This window comes from Marmota marmota, unplaced genomic scaffold (genome assembly GCF_001458135.2).
Source record: "Marmota marmota marmota unplaced genomic scaffold, marMar, whole genome shotgun sequence".
Classification (NCBI taxonomy): Eukaryota; Metazoa; Chordata; class Mammalia; order Rodentia; family Sciuridae; genus Marmota; species Marmota marmota.
In genome coordinates this window covers 949,572-964,083 of record NW_025999969.1, presented here as the reverse complement: position 1 = coordinate 964,083, position 14,512 = coordinate 949,572, and the positions used below count along the sequence as shown (strand labels likewise).

The following is a 14,512-nucleotide window of genomic DNA, read 5'->3' as shown; positions in this document are numbered from 1 at the left end:
ATGCACATAGAAAAATTGACCAGCATGGATACCTCTGAGATATATATCTTAGTAGGACTATTATAAAGGTTTTTTTAAAATCCCAAAATTTGCCAGGAGTGGTAGCACATGCCTGTAATCCCAACAGTTTGGGAGGCTGACACAGAAGGATTGTGAGTTCAAAGCCAGCCTCAGCAACTTAGCAAGGTCCTAAGCAACTTAGCAAGACCCTGTCTCAAACAGAAAATAAAAGGGCTGGGGATGTGGCTCAGTTGTTAAGCACCCCTGGGTTCAATCTCTGGTACCAAAAAAATAAATAAATTTTTTTTCAAAAATTTTAAATCACATATAAAGTCAATTAAATCATCAACTTAAGTGATATTCTCTAGCGCAAAACTAAAAGAATAGTGAAAGAAAGCACAACTGTCTAATTAATAGAAGGAATATGGAATTACAAAAATATTTTATTACTCTAAAAGAAATGAAGAAAGGAAGAAAAAATAGAACATACAACAGATGAATTGCACAAAATACAAAAGGTTAGGGGGTAGTTATAAATCCAACCCCACCTGGAATAACATTAAATGTAAATGGATTAAATATTGCAAATCAAAGACTAATATTGTCAAATTGGCTTCAAAAATGATGTTTGTGGCCAAGCAAGGTGGTGCACGCCTGTAATCCCAACGGCTCCATAGGTTAAGGCAGGAGGAACTCGAGTTCAAAGCTTAGCCTCAGCAAAAGCAAGATACTAAGCAACTCAGTGAGACCCTATCTCTAAATAAAATACAAGGGTTGGGGTTGTGGCTCAGAGGTAGAGCGCTTACCTAGCATGTGTGAGACACTGTGTTCGATTCTTAGCATCACATATAAATAAACAAAATAAAGGTTCATTGACAACTGAAAAATTATTTTAAATAAATAAGTAAAATACAAAATAGGGCTGGGGATGTGGCTCAGTGATCTAGTGCCCCTGAGTTCAATCCCCAGAATGAAAAAAAAAAATTCTGCTTGTGAGACACATTAAATATAAGGACACAGATGGTCAAATATAAAAGGATAAAAAGATGATCAGTTAAAAAAAAAAAAAAGATGATCAGTTATGGCTCGATGCCCTGTGGATACAGAGGGATGCCTGTGCTTCATCAACATTTCCTTTAAGTATAAAGTTGTCCTATGTATTCACAGATTATTAGCACACCCTAAATGCTTAACATCAATAATATCTTCTAAGATACAGTTAATATTTAAAATATTCATTTGTGCCCAAATTTACTTTATTAGCACTCTCTTTGAATACAGGATACAATCAATAGTTACACACTATGGTTATTTATTGTACAAATTTCAAAAGATTTAAATAATTCAGAGTATGTTTTCTAACTATAGTGGAATTAAGCTAAAAATATCAATAGCAAAAAGATAACTAGAATATTTTCAGTTTCCTGGAAATCAAACAATATACTTCTAAATAACCCATGAGTCAAAGAAGAAATATATCAAAAATTATAAAATATTTTATCTGAATGATAATGAAGATATAACATACCAGAACAAATATAACACAATTAAAACATTTAGAGGTTAATGTAAAGCCTAGGTTGCATATATTAGGAAAGAATAAGGGCTGAAAACCAGTAATCAAAGTTTCCAACTCAAACACTAGTAAAAGAACAGCTAAATGAGAGAAGATGGAAAATAAAAATAAAAGCAAAAATCAATGAAATAGTAAAAGAAAAAAATCAACAAAGCCATGTGTTCAACAAAAAAAAATTAATAAATTCCTAGTAACACTGATCAAGAAAAAGACACATATACACAAAATACCAATTTCAGCAATAAAAAAAAGAGAAAGAGAATTCACTACAGATCCCATAAACTTTAAGAGATAAAGAGGATATTATAAACAGCTTTACACCAAAATAGTTTGCAGCTTGAATATACTGGACAACTTCCTGAGACTATTCACCAAAGCCAGTGGAAGAAATAGAAAATTCAAACATGTATTAACTTAATGAAAAAGTGTATTTGGCTTTGAGTTTTTCCACTAGTTCTGTACATAACAGAGTAGTTAGTACTAGACTAGCCCTGCTGCTATAAATAGTATAAACCTAGTCAAAATATATAAAGAAACTTTTTTCAGATATTGGACAAGAGCTAGTACAAGAACTATGACACCTGAGAAGAGAACCCTATGTGAGTGCCATTATCATCTGGTCGCTTTCTAGACCACGGTACAGAGAGATGGAGCTCAAGCAGAGCACAACAAACTCACTGAATGGAGAAAGCAGAGACTGCCGCGTCCGGCTAACGGAGCCGAGTCAGGCGAGGGACGGCGGGGTTAAAAATACACAGGACACCAAGGTTGTTCATCCAGGAGGGAGCATGTGCGCGCTTTATTGCCAGATTTGTTCCCCTTATATATCTTTTTAACAGCTGCGGGAAATTACTCAAAAGTGGGGAGGGAAGAGTAATAACTGCGTCCTTGGGTTACCGTCACGTCACCGTCCCCTATCAGGAGGCTCGAACAGGTCAAGATGTTCCCGAGAGACACGTGTGCGAGGCAGATAAACAGGGAACCGCAAGCCCGAGTCACGGCCTTGTGAGCTGGCCACATTGACATGCATAACAAAGAACTGGGGGTTGAGTCCCCAGGGGCCAGGGCGGGCCTGCTACCAGCAAGAGACCAGATGTTTTAGGGTTGCTGAGAGAGCTAAAATCTGTGGGGCAGAGAACTGACAAAGAGAGTTACACAGAGAAAGAGTTCCAGAAATCTACAAAGCAGTCCACTTAAGTCTTTGACTAAATTCTCAGTTGAGAATGGAGAGATGAAGTCTGATGTGGTGCACACCAAGGATCCCACCACTCAGGAGGCCAAGACAGGAGGATCACAAGTTTGAGGCTAGCCTGGGCAACTTAGGGAGATCCTTTCTTAAAATAAAAATAACTGGGGATGTATGACTCTGAGTTCAAATCCTAGTACCAAAAAATAAATAAATAGATGAAACTACAAAGCATGATAGAAAATATAGAGAATAGTACTGGGGAGCTGTGAGCTGCAGAGATTCCGGAATTCTCACAGTACCAGTTCCAAATAGCCAGGGTGGCCAAACAATGTGGAATTAAGCTGAGATCTCAGAAGGGCCTCATTTTAGGAATGGAGCTATTCTTTCCAAAGATTATTCCTAATAAAAATAAGGAATAATGTAGACCACTCCTACCAATGCATAAAACAATCCTATCTTCTAGGAAACAAATCAAGCTGATTCAAAGTAAATTGATTCTGGCTAAAAAAACAAACCTAAATAACTTTTAAAGGAAAACAAATTCCCCAAAACAGCATCTACAATGTACCACATACAAGCAAAAATCATTAAACAAATGAAATAGCAGCAATATGTAACTCAGAAGGCGGGGGCATAGTTAAGAAAAACAAACCCCGACATGATGCTAAGTTGAGGAAAACTAACCCAGAGATGTTAGAATTAACAGATACAGGACTTCAAACAACCATTATAAATACACTTAAGGACTTACAGAGAAAAGCTGAGCATATTGAATGAATGAATGGGGACACTGAATAGATAAATGGAAATTATGAAAAAAGGACCAAATGATAATTCTTGAATTGAAAAAGACAACACCAAAGTCAAAATTTTTAAGGAAAGAATTTAAGGAAAGTTTGGACACTGCGGGGGAAGAAGAAAATCACTGTCAAGGCCAGACAAGAGAGCTATCCAAAGCAAATCACAGGAAGGAAAAAAAAAAAAGGATTGCAAAAATTAACAGAGCCTAAGGAACTTGCACAGCAATTTGGGCAGTCTGACACAGGGGTAATTGACAGTCCCAGCAGGAACAGTGAGATACGGTGGCAGGAAAAAATGCATTTGAAGAAATAATGGCTAAAGGATTTTCAAATAGAACAAAAAAATCACCCCACAGATCAACAAAGTTCAAATGCTCAAAACCACAGATAAAGAGAAAAATCTTAAAAACAGACAAATGTGAAACACTGAATAAAAATATTTTAAAGGAAACAATGACAAGACACTAACTTCTCATCATAAATACCACAAACCAGAAAACAATGGAAAAACTTCTTCAAAAGAACCAAAGGAAGGGAGGGGAGACTGCCAACCTACAACTGTCATCTATTATCCTGTGAAAGTACTCTCCCAAAATACAGAAAGCTACTAAAAAGAACCAGAGGTCCCTGGAGAAATGGCTGGTTAAGTGAGCAGGGCATGAAAAGTTCAAGTTGAACTTAAAACATCATGGAGAACCAGACAGCGCTGATAAATATAGAAAGAGTGGTTAAATTTGAAAAATCACCATTTTACAACCAGCAATGGTAAGGTCTGATTGAAGAAAATGGGTGATAAGTCTATGGTAGAAAGCTTGACAGGGAGCCACAATATTCCCATAGCCTTAAAACTTCTCCCAAAGGTGATGTGTTAGTTGCAAGACAAAAAATGAGTAGACAAAGCAACAACTTGACTGGCAGTCAGAATCAACATTCCTAGGGAAGGGACGGGGGGACAACCTGTCTCTGAATGTGATGCCCTCAAAAGGACCCAGCATTACTCATAAAATATTACTGCTGAGAGTGACAAGCTGAATCTAATCATGAAGAGATATCTGCTGTGTGATGGAATGGGATCCTAGGTACACAAGATTACCTAGGGAGTGTTCTTGAAAAAAATGTTGAAGCTGTTTCACACAGTCAGATAAATCCAGAGTGGAGAACTTTTCTTTTTCTTTTTAATTTTATTTTTATTGATTTTTTAAAATAAATGGCAGTGGAATGCATTACAATTCATGTTAAACATATAGAGCACAATTTTTCATATCTCTAGTTGAATATAAAGTATATTCACACCAATTCGTGTCTTCATACATGTACTTTGGATAATGATGTCCATCTCATTCCAACATCATTCCTAACCCCCTCCCCCTCCTTACCCCTCCCACCCCTCTGCTCTATCTAGAGTTCATCTATTCCTTCCATGCTCCCCCTCCCTACCCCACTATGAATCAGTCTCCTTATATCAGAGAAAACATTTGACATTTGTTTTTTGGGGATTGGCTAACTTCAATTAGCATTGTCTTCTCCAACTCCATCAATTCACCTGCAAATGCCTTGATTTTATTCTCTTTTATTGCTGAGTAATATTCCATTGTGTATATATGCCACATTTTTTTATCCATTCATCTACTGAAGGGCATCTAGGTTGTTTCCACAGTTTAGTTACTGTGAATTGCTGCTATAAACATTGATGTGGCTGTGTCCCTGTAGTATGCTATTTTTAAGTCTTTGGGGTATAGACTAAGGAAAAGGATAGCTGGGTCAAATGATGGTTCTATTCCCAGTTTTCCAAGAAATCTCCATATTGCTTTCTATATTAGCTGCACCAATTTGCAGTCCCACCAGCAATGTACCTTTTTCCCCACATCCTCGCCAACACTTATTGTTGTTTGTCTTCATAATAGCTGCCATTCTGACTCGAGTGAGATGAAATCTCAAGAGTACATTTGATTTGCATTTCTCTAATTGCTAGAGATGATGAACATTTTTTCATATATTTGTTGATTGATTGTATATCCTCTTCTGATAAGTGTCTGTTCGGGTCCTTGGCCCATTTATTGATTGGGCTATTTGGTTTTTTGTGTTTAGCTTTTCAAGTTCTTTATATACTCTAGAAATTAGTACTCTATCTAATGTGTGAGGGGTAAAAATTTGCTCCCAAGGTGTAGGCTCTCTATTCCACCTCATGATTGTTTCTTTTGCTGAGAAGAAACTTTTTAGTTTTATTCCATCACATTTATTGATTCTTGGTTTTAATTCTTGTGCTATAGGAGTCTTATTAAAGAAGTTGGGGTCTAATCCAACAAGCTGAAGATAAGGGCCTACTTTTTCTTCTATTAAGAGACAGAGTCTCTGGTTTAATTCCTAGGTCTTGATTCACTTTGAGTTGAGTTTTGTGCAAGGTGAGAGATATGGGTTTAATTTCATTTTGTTGCATATGAATTTCCAGTTTTCCCAGCAACATTTGTTGAAGAGGCTATCTTTTCTCCAATGTATGTTTTTGGCGCCTTTGTCTAATATAAGACAATTGTAATTTTGTGGGTTAGTCTCTGTGTCCTCTATTCTGTACAATGGGTCTACCAGTCTATTTTGGTGCCAATACCATGCTGTTTTTGTTACTATTGCTCTGTAGTATAGTTTAAGGTCTGGTATTGTGATGCCATCTCCTCCACTCTTCCTGCTAAGGATTACTTTAGCTATTTTGGGTCTCTTATTTTTCCAGATTAATTTCATGATTGCTTTTTCTATTTCTATGAGGAATGCCATTGAGATTTTGATTGGAATTGTATTAAATCCATATAGTGCTTTTGGCAGTATGGTCATTTTGGTAATATTAATTCTGCCTATCCAAGAGCAAGGTAGATCTTTCCATCTTCTAAGGTCTTCTTGGATTTCTTTCTTTAGGGTTCTGTAGTTTTTATTGTATAGATCTTTCACCTCTTTTGTTAAGTTGATTTCCAAGTATTTTTTTTTTGAGGATATTGTAAATGGAGTAGTTTTTCTCATTTCCCTTTCAGAGGATTTGTCATTGATATACAGAAATGCCTTTGAATTATGGGTGTTGATTTTATATCCTGCTACTTTGCTGAATTCATTTACTAGTTCTATAAGTTTTCTGGTGAAACTTTTTGGGGTTCTAGGTATAGTATCATATCATCAGCAAATAGTGCCAATTTGAATTCTTCTTTTCCTTATGTGTATCCCTTTAATTTATTTCATCTGTCTGATTGCTCTAGCCAGTGTTTCAAGAACTATGTTAAATAAAAGTGGTGAAAGAGGGCATTCCTGTCTTGTTCCAGTTTTTAGAGGGAATGCCTTCAATTTTTCTCCATTTAGAATGATGTTGGCCTGGAGCTTAGTGTAGATACCCTTTACAGTTTTGAGATATGTTCCTGTTCTCCCTAATTTTTCTGGTGTTTTGAACATAAAGGGATGCTTTATTTTGTCAAATGCTTTTTATGCATCTATTAAGATGATTATATGATTCTTATCTTTGAGTCTATTGACATGATGAATTACATTTATTGATTTCTGTATGTTGAACCAACCTTGCATAAGTAGGATGAATCCCAGTTGATCGTGGTGCTCTATCTTTTTGATATGTTTTTGTATTCAATTTGCCAGAATTTTATTGAGAATTTTTGCATCTATGTTCATTAGAGATATTGGTTTGAAGTTTTCTTTCTTTGATGTGTCTTTGCCTGGTTTTGGAATCAAGAGTGGAGAACTTCTCACATACAATTGGCCTGAGCTCTTCAAAGAGGCCACACTGAAAACCACCAAAATATCAGTAAGGGGTGTGTCAGCAGAGGTGGGGTGGGTACAGTTCTAGGTTCAAAGAGAGTAAAGAAACCCAATATCTGTAATTAATTAGTGAGTCTTGATTGAATCTTGGATTCAATACTTACGATACCTAATACATTGACAATGGTATGTTATTGTACTATATTGCTTAGGGAATAATGACCAAAAAAATCTGTACATGTTTAATACATATTCAGTATTTTTCTAGTTTTTTCTGGGTGGTTGAAAGTGCAGATATAGAACTTGAGAATACAGGACTGACTATATTTAGAAGTAAAATATCATGGTCTATAGTTACTTTCAAATGATTAAAAAAAACTGGAAAGGGACTTGGGGGGGGGAGAAAGCAAATATAGCAAAATATTAATTAATGATGCTTTGGAAAAGGATGTATGAATAGGAAAACTGACCTTAGGGGGGAAAAAACAAGAACTCAGAGAATAAGAGAAAACTTAAAAATTTACATATAGTATCTTCAGGGAAATTTGAGAAGGAATTACAAACATAAAAAGAGAGCAGAATGCTCTAAAACAAGAAAATTTAGTAATTACAATAAAGCTCTTGGAAATTAAAAATATCATCCTGAAAAACAATTTCAATAGAAATGTTGGTAGATTTAAAAATAGGCTTAAAAAGCAACAAAACAAAAAATGTGAGAGGAAAGGTAAAAGCTATTGAGGACTCTAATCTGACTAGCTGTAGTACTAGAAATGGGAACAGAAACCATGGGGGAGATTTTATTTTCAAACTATAGAACAAAAAATTTCCTACAGCTGAAGAACATTAGACTTCATCCAAGAACCCAGAACAATAAATGGAAAATAATTCCACCAAGGTATATCTGCTTCATTATAACCCAAATTCAACATGCTGAGGACACAGAAATGGTTAAAGATTCTAGAGAAATAAACTAACACACAAACATGTTACTTGCAAAGGAACAAGAGTCAAGCAGGGGTCTCACTAATTTTTCCAGGGCCAGTTAGAGGATAGGAGACCCTGCAGCAGTGTTTCTCCTCAGAGGGACGCATGGGCACTGGGAAGCTGGGCTGCCGCAGTCTGGCTGGGCACAAATGCCGCAGTCTGGCTGGGCACACAATCACGAGCCACCACACAGCTTGTAGATTCAAACAGCAACTCTTTGTTCCCGAACTCACACCAGCCGTCTACAATCACGTTCTGGGGAAATCCACGTTCTCTGCCCAAATCCACCTCCACTGGGCTTCTATCTCCCAAAAAATACTGTCTGAATCCCGTGAGAACTCAAGGGGAACTCAGGCAGCAGGATACGCCCTATTCCCAGCAGGAATAATCTTAAACCTGGAATGCCCTAAACCCGATTATCCTAAACCGGGAACACCCTAATCCACCCTGGTCCTTGAGCAAGGTCACCTACATGCAATGTCACTGCAAAATGTCCTATTTCCACGAGTCCTTCCACTAAGCAACATGGGGTACGCTGGCAAGGAAATTGTCGTACCTACTTGGCTAATGGCTCCCAGCACTGGGCCTTCTCCTGGAAGGCCCTTGTGCCTTACCCAATATTACAGATAATTGCACATCTTTCTTTTTCACAAGAGTGTCATTTACTGAAACCAGGAGCACCAATTTATTCACCTCAATACTGGCCTCTCTTCATGAGTTCCAAAGTCTTGTGAGGAATAGACACTAGAAGTTCTTTTAAATAAACTATAGTCAGTCTCTGCCTCTCCTTCTCTGTCCCATCATTTCTTTCTCTCCCATTTTCTGACCCGTCTTAATCATTTATTCAATCATTCTAGAAACGCTAAGTGAGAACCTCAGTATGCTGGGCCACAAGGTATCAAATGGGCAAAGACCAGACCTGGATTCCAGGAGCTCACACCTGTGACAAGGGAGACTGTGGGCTATGGCTTTCCAAGAGCAGGTGGCCTCCCCCTCCAAACTTACAGCACAGAGCCCGGGAGAACCTGCAAGTAGTTTAATTCTCCTAGTCTTAATTCTGAGTTGAAGATTTTAAGTTTGAATTAGATTGTATATGTTTCTAGTTTTAACATATAGCTAGTTTTCACTTATGAAGATTCTTTAGGACCAGTGGCTCCCAAGGGAACAAAAGTTTGCTCTTTAATACCCATAGAATTACATCCTCCAGACACTGTGTCCTCCTTTTCCTGTGAGTTCCTCTTTGAAAGGGGAAGCCACAGGATGCAGATGCAGCCTCACCAGCCATCAGCCCTTTCTCCTCAGACCAGAGCTGCCCAGGAGGAACACCACAGGGAGTGGCCCAAGTGTCACTGAAGGGGGCTGGGAGGGTGAGCCTTCTCTGTGGACACTTCCAGGACAGTGCCTCCCCCGATGGCTGGCTACAGGAGGAAGCTGTGGTGGCCTCAGCCCAGCATATGGACAAGGAGGTAAGGTTTTCCGCACACACACACACACACACACCAGTAGAACTTGGATCCTTTGGGCGTCAGAACTTTGATAAAGAAGATTAAGCCTCAGAACCCCTCACCTGCACACACCCCTTCTAGGTGAAGGAGAGGCCTTGGCAAAATGTTTAGATGAAGATATATATTGCAAAATGTGCAAAAATACTTCTTAGGTATTTACTTTTTCTGATGAAGGTCCTACAATCCCACAAAACCTTAGGTCACATAGGGGCCCCTCAGTTCAGAGCTTGCTGAATGGTTCTTTAACTCAAGCATCCAGTTCCCATCCCTATTCCAACCCCACTGAATGCCACGCAGAACACTTTAGGAGAGCAGTGTGTGCAAGGATCAGGAACAGGGATTCAGGAGTCAAACAAATTTAAGTTGACATCCCACCTCTGTCACTCATTAGCTGTGTGTCCCTAGGCCTCTCTTTCCTCATTTGTGAAATAGAGATGATGATGATGGTACATACACTGTGATGCTGAGAGAATAGAATTAAATGGTGCTCAGTAAATTTTCAGTTTGGTGGCTGGCCTGCAGGGGGTGCTCCAGGAACAGTAGCTAAGGGACCTCTAGAAATAGAGAACATAAATTGTGTGTGGGGGGGAATATGTGTGTGTGTGTGTGTGTGTGTGTGTGTGTGTCCCTAACTTAAATTCAACTTTATGTTTAGGGCAATTGTTTGAGTGTGTACCCTAAAAGTTCATGTGTTGAAACCTAAAGTTCTCATTGTAGCAGTTTGGGGGGGTGAGGCCTATTGGGAGGTGTCTGGTCACAGGAGTGGAGCCCTCATTAAAGGGTTAACACCTTTCTAATGGGAATAAGTGGCTATGGTAGGAGTTCAGTCCCTCTTTTCTCTCTGCATGTGTCTTCTCTTCCCGTCCCACTTCTGCTACATTATAAAGCTGTACAAGGCCCTCTCCAGTTGTGGTCGCCAATCTTGGACTTCCCAACCTCCAGAACCATGAACCTAAGTAAACTTCTTTCCTTTATAAGTTTCCCAGTCTCCGGTATTCTGTAATAGCAACAGAAAACCAAGATGATCAGGTTTTTTTAGCCTACAAATATGGCAGTTTCACCTGATTCCCCCAATAGAACAAAGGTCAAAAACATACAATGGACAGCTGGAGTGCAGGTTATTCATAGCGACCCTAGTTCCTTTCATTGGGAAATTGTGACTCTGTGCTTTGCTGGGGAGGCTGTTTTATTTCTTGCTCTCTCCCCTCCCCTGAAGCCCCTCTCTGTGGCCACAAAGGTCTATGATAAAATGGCCCCTCCCCATTCCCTCTGTAGCAGTTTCAGCAACTGCAGCCCCCTCCAGAACCAGGGAGGCCGCTTCTTCCCCCAGCAGTCTGTGAAACTGCTGTCATCTCCCCTGAGCTCCATCTGCTCTCCAGAATGTAGCTCCTGTTTGTTGGTGCTGGGTTCCATGATCCCTCGCAGTCCTTGAAACCTAATCTAGAAGTCTCTCTTCTTCATTAAGCCCTGGGGAAAGTGGAGGAGGATCTGGTGGGGAAAGAGCTGGGCCCAGGTAGAGTGCATACTGCAGGGTCCCCACTGCAGAGTCCTGGAGTTGTGCCTGAGAATCACAAACTCACAAACATAGACTGGCTGCCAGTGCCTGGGTTTCTCCTGTTTAACTCTCTCCTACCCAGGGGCCTACAGGCTGAACTAGGTACTTAGTGGGTCACCTGGCCAATCACAAACAGGTATGAGTCACCTGCTGTCAAGACAGGTGTCCTCAGAGATCAGGGGCAGTATGCCTTGCAGACTGTGCTGGTAGAGTTCTCCAAGGAGCAGGGGCAGACAGAATAGGGGAGGAAGATGTTTGGGGGCAGGGAGTTGTGAGACCACAAGGCGGAGGTGGCAAAGCTTCTGCTCACCCCATTTCTGGAACACAGATATCCAAGTTTTCCTGCTAGAGACGTCCCTGGTTGAGAGAAACAGCCAGGCCTTACACATACCATTGTCATGCCCAGTCACTGGCTGGGGCCACCCTGCAAGAATACAACCCCAGCTCCTATGCTGATGCCAACCTCAAACAACCACCTCGATGCCTAGGCTGTCACTCACCACATTCCCTGAGACAGGGCAGCAGTCATTTCTTGAAGAACTGAGGGCTGCAGCTCTGTGTCTACCACAGTCTCACCCTTTACACACATTTGAGGAGCAGCTTCCCCATGTCTCTGGGGGCTTCTCTAGAAGACAGAAATTAAAGCGCATGAAGTGTAGACCTCATTCACTCCAGTGGGTCTTGGAGCCACAACTGGGACTCACCATCTACCTGTTCTATGTTTTCATTCTATACTACCCTTGTGCTAGGTGTGGTAGCGCATGCCTATAATTCCAGCAACTTCCTTGGTTCAGTAAGGAAGATAGCAAGCCTCTGCAACTTAGCAAGACCTTGTCTCAAAAAAATAAAAATAAAAAAGGGTTGGGAATATGGCTCAGTGGTTAAGCACCCCTGGGTTCAATCCCTGATACAAAAAAAAAAAAAAAAAAAAAAAACCCTAAACTACCCGGAGATACCATCTGCTGGACTCAGAGGTTGTCCATTTAGGTGACTCAAGCTCTCATTCTTGAGGCATCTGAGCCCCTCGCAAAAAGGAAGATGCACTGCTGATCCTTTCAGAGAAAAAACTTGCTGTGAGGAATGTGGTCAGGAGACAGTCTCCACCTTTTTTTCTTCACCATGACCCACCCAATTTTGCAGTGAAGGTCACTCCATTCTTGAAGAAGTCCCAGCCAGTTGTACCAACAACATAGAGGTACAAGTCCAGTCTCTGCTCTGTGGCCACCACATTTGACCAGCAGAGATGTTGTCATATATACATTGCCATCTGATCCTTCCCCTGATCAATCCTGCTTTCCCCTTTTCCATTTGCAGGTGTCACTCCTCCATGAAACAACGTCACACCCACTCTGTCTCACAGCTCCTGGCTGGAGTACCCAGCTGCAGCACTCAGTACCAGGAGTGCAAGAGAGCATCCCGAGTGGAAGAGGCCCCACAGGGACATAACAACTCAGCCAGTTAAGGCCAGCCAGCCTTCATCAGTGGCTACCCTTGTGCCAACACAATGGGCGGATGAACAAAGTGGCCATGGTGACAGAGACCGAGGCTCGATATGGATTCACCAAGGACAGTTTAGCTATTGTGGCCCTGAGGCCCAATCTGTGTGCACAGAGTCCAAATCTTCGCCTGCACTGGCACTATTCTCTGAGGAGGCCAAACAGCGGTCAGTTCGTTACATTGGGCCCCTCTGTCCTAAAAGGTCAGCAGTGCATGCTCACAGGAATAGACAGCTCTTCTAGGTATGGGTTTGGCTTTCTTAGCCCTAAGGCCTCAGCCAGCACTGCTACCCAGAGGCTATGGAATGCCTAATTCACAGGCAATCTCATCCAGCATAGCATCTGTTGTACAAATGGGCCTGGGATTTGTTTTAATCAGGTATGGTTATGATTGTTGCAGAGGCTTGCTATGATCCCACAGGAGTGGAAATGATTGTCATGAAGAAAAAGGCTGTGCTCACAGATCCCTCTGAAACAGAATGCCTAGCACACCACTCAGGACACGTGGGGAAGGACCAGGGTTGATCAGGGAGCAAAAGAAGAGTGAAGGCAGAGGATGGCCCAGAGTCTTTATTGGGGTATATGTTGACTAGATCTTATAGCCTCTTTGGGGTATAGTCCCTTTCTTTTTTCACTGGACCAGCATATCCCCAGTAAAAATATGCAAGGATGTGGATTGTGAAGTCTAGCAGCCAGGACAGAAGGTGTTGTCTTGTGGGGAAAGACCTCTGCATTATCTTTCCACGTGAGAGTGAGCTCTCGGATGTAGAGTGGGCCCTCGGCAGGCTCTCGGGGTCAGAGAAGTTCGGGGCTTTAGGAGCATCTACCTGAAGATAATTGCTAGTATTAGTATCTACCTCATAATTGTTAGTATTTAAACTGAGCTTTTCTTTGGAGTGAGGCTCTCCAGGGTCTTAGGTTAATTATCTCGGGCATTTTGTTACAGCAATGTGAAGCTGACTAATACAGGGTGCCAGTGACTGTCAGATCCTCCTGCAGTGAGATGCAAGCACCTGATATTCCTACACCCCATCCTTGGCCCCTGTCTCAATTCCTGCATTTCAGTTTTGCTTTCTTGCTCCTTCCCTGTACAATCTCTTACCCTACTCTGAGCAAGCCACTTCCTGGGACAGACCTTGTCTTTGGGCAAAGCAGAGACTGTACAGAGCAAAGGCTGCCCATTGAGAAGTCCAGCCACTGGGAGAAATGGAAAAGCCCTTATAACACTGCCTTGTTCAGGTGTGGGAGAGGCTGAATGGACAACTTACCATGTGTCTATAGCTGGACAGTGAGTCCTCTCCCTATTAAATGTCCTTCCATATAGATGATGACAAACCTATGCAAAGTATAACTGAACTATAAAAGTTATTTCCCTGGATAATAAAGTGGTGTTGGATAGAAGTTTACCAAGAAGAAAAGGTGGGAGGAGAGTTTGCAGGCAGAGAACATTAAATACGCAGGCAATGAGTATATTCTAGAAAAATACAAAGAATCCAGTTGAAATGAAACATAAACATTAGTGAGTAGGGGAATATTAGCCTTGTCTACCTTGTCACAGAAATTCCGATTGCAGCCTGCAGCTGACAAAGGGTATTTGAAGAATGTTCAACATAGAAATATTATAATCACAAATAAATACAAGAAAGACTTCTCTGACAGCTGT

General features: G+C 40.8%; 1 pseudogene; it reads left to right on the top strand.

Annotated features, from left to right (window-relative positions):
• The first annotated feature begins 12,865 nt into the window (after window positions 1-12,865).
• The window catches only part of LOC107154266, a 28,604-nt pseudogene continuing 26,957 nt past the window's right edge, over window positions 12,866-14,512 (top strand).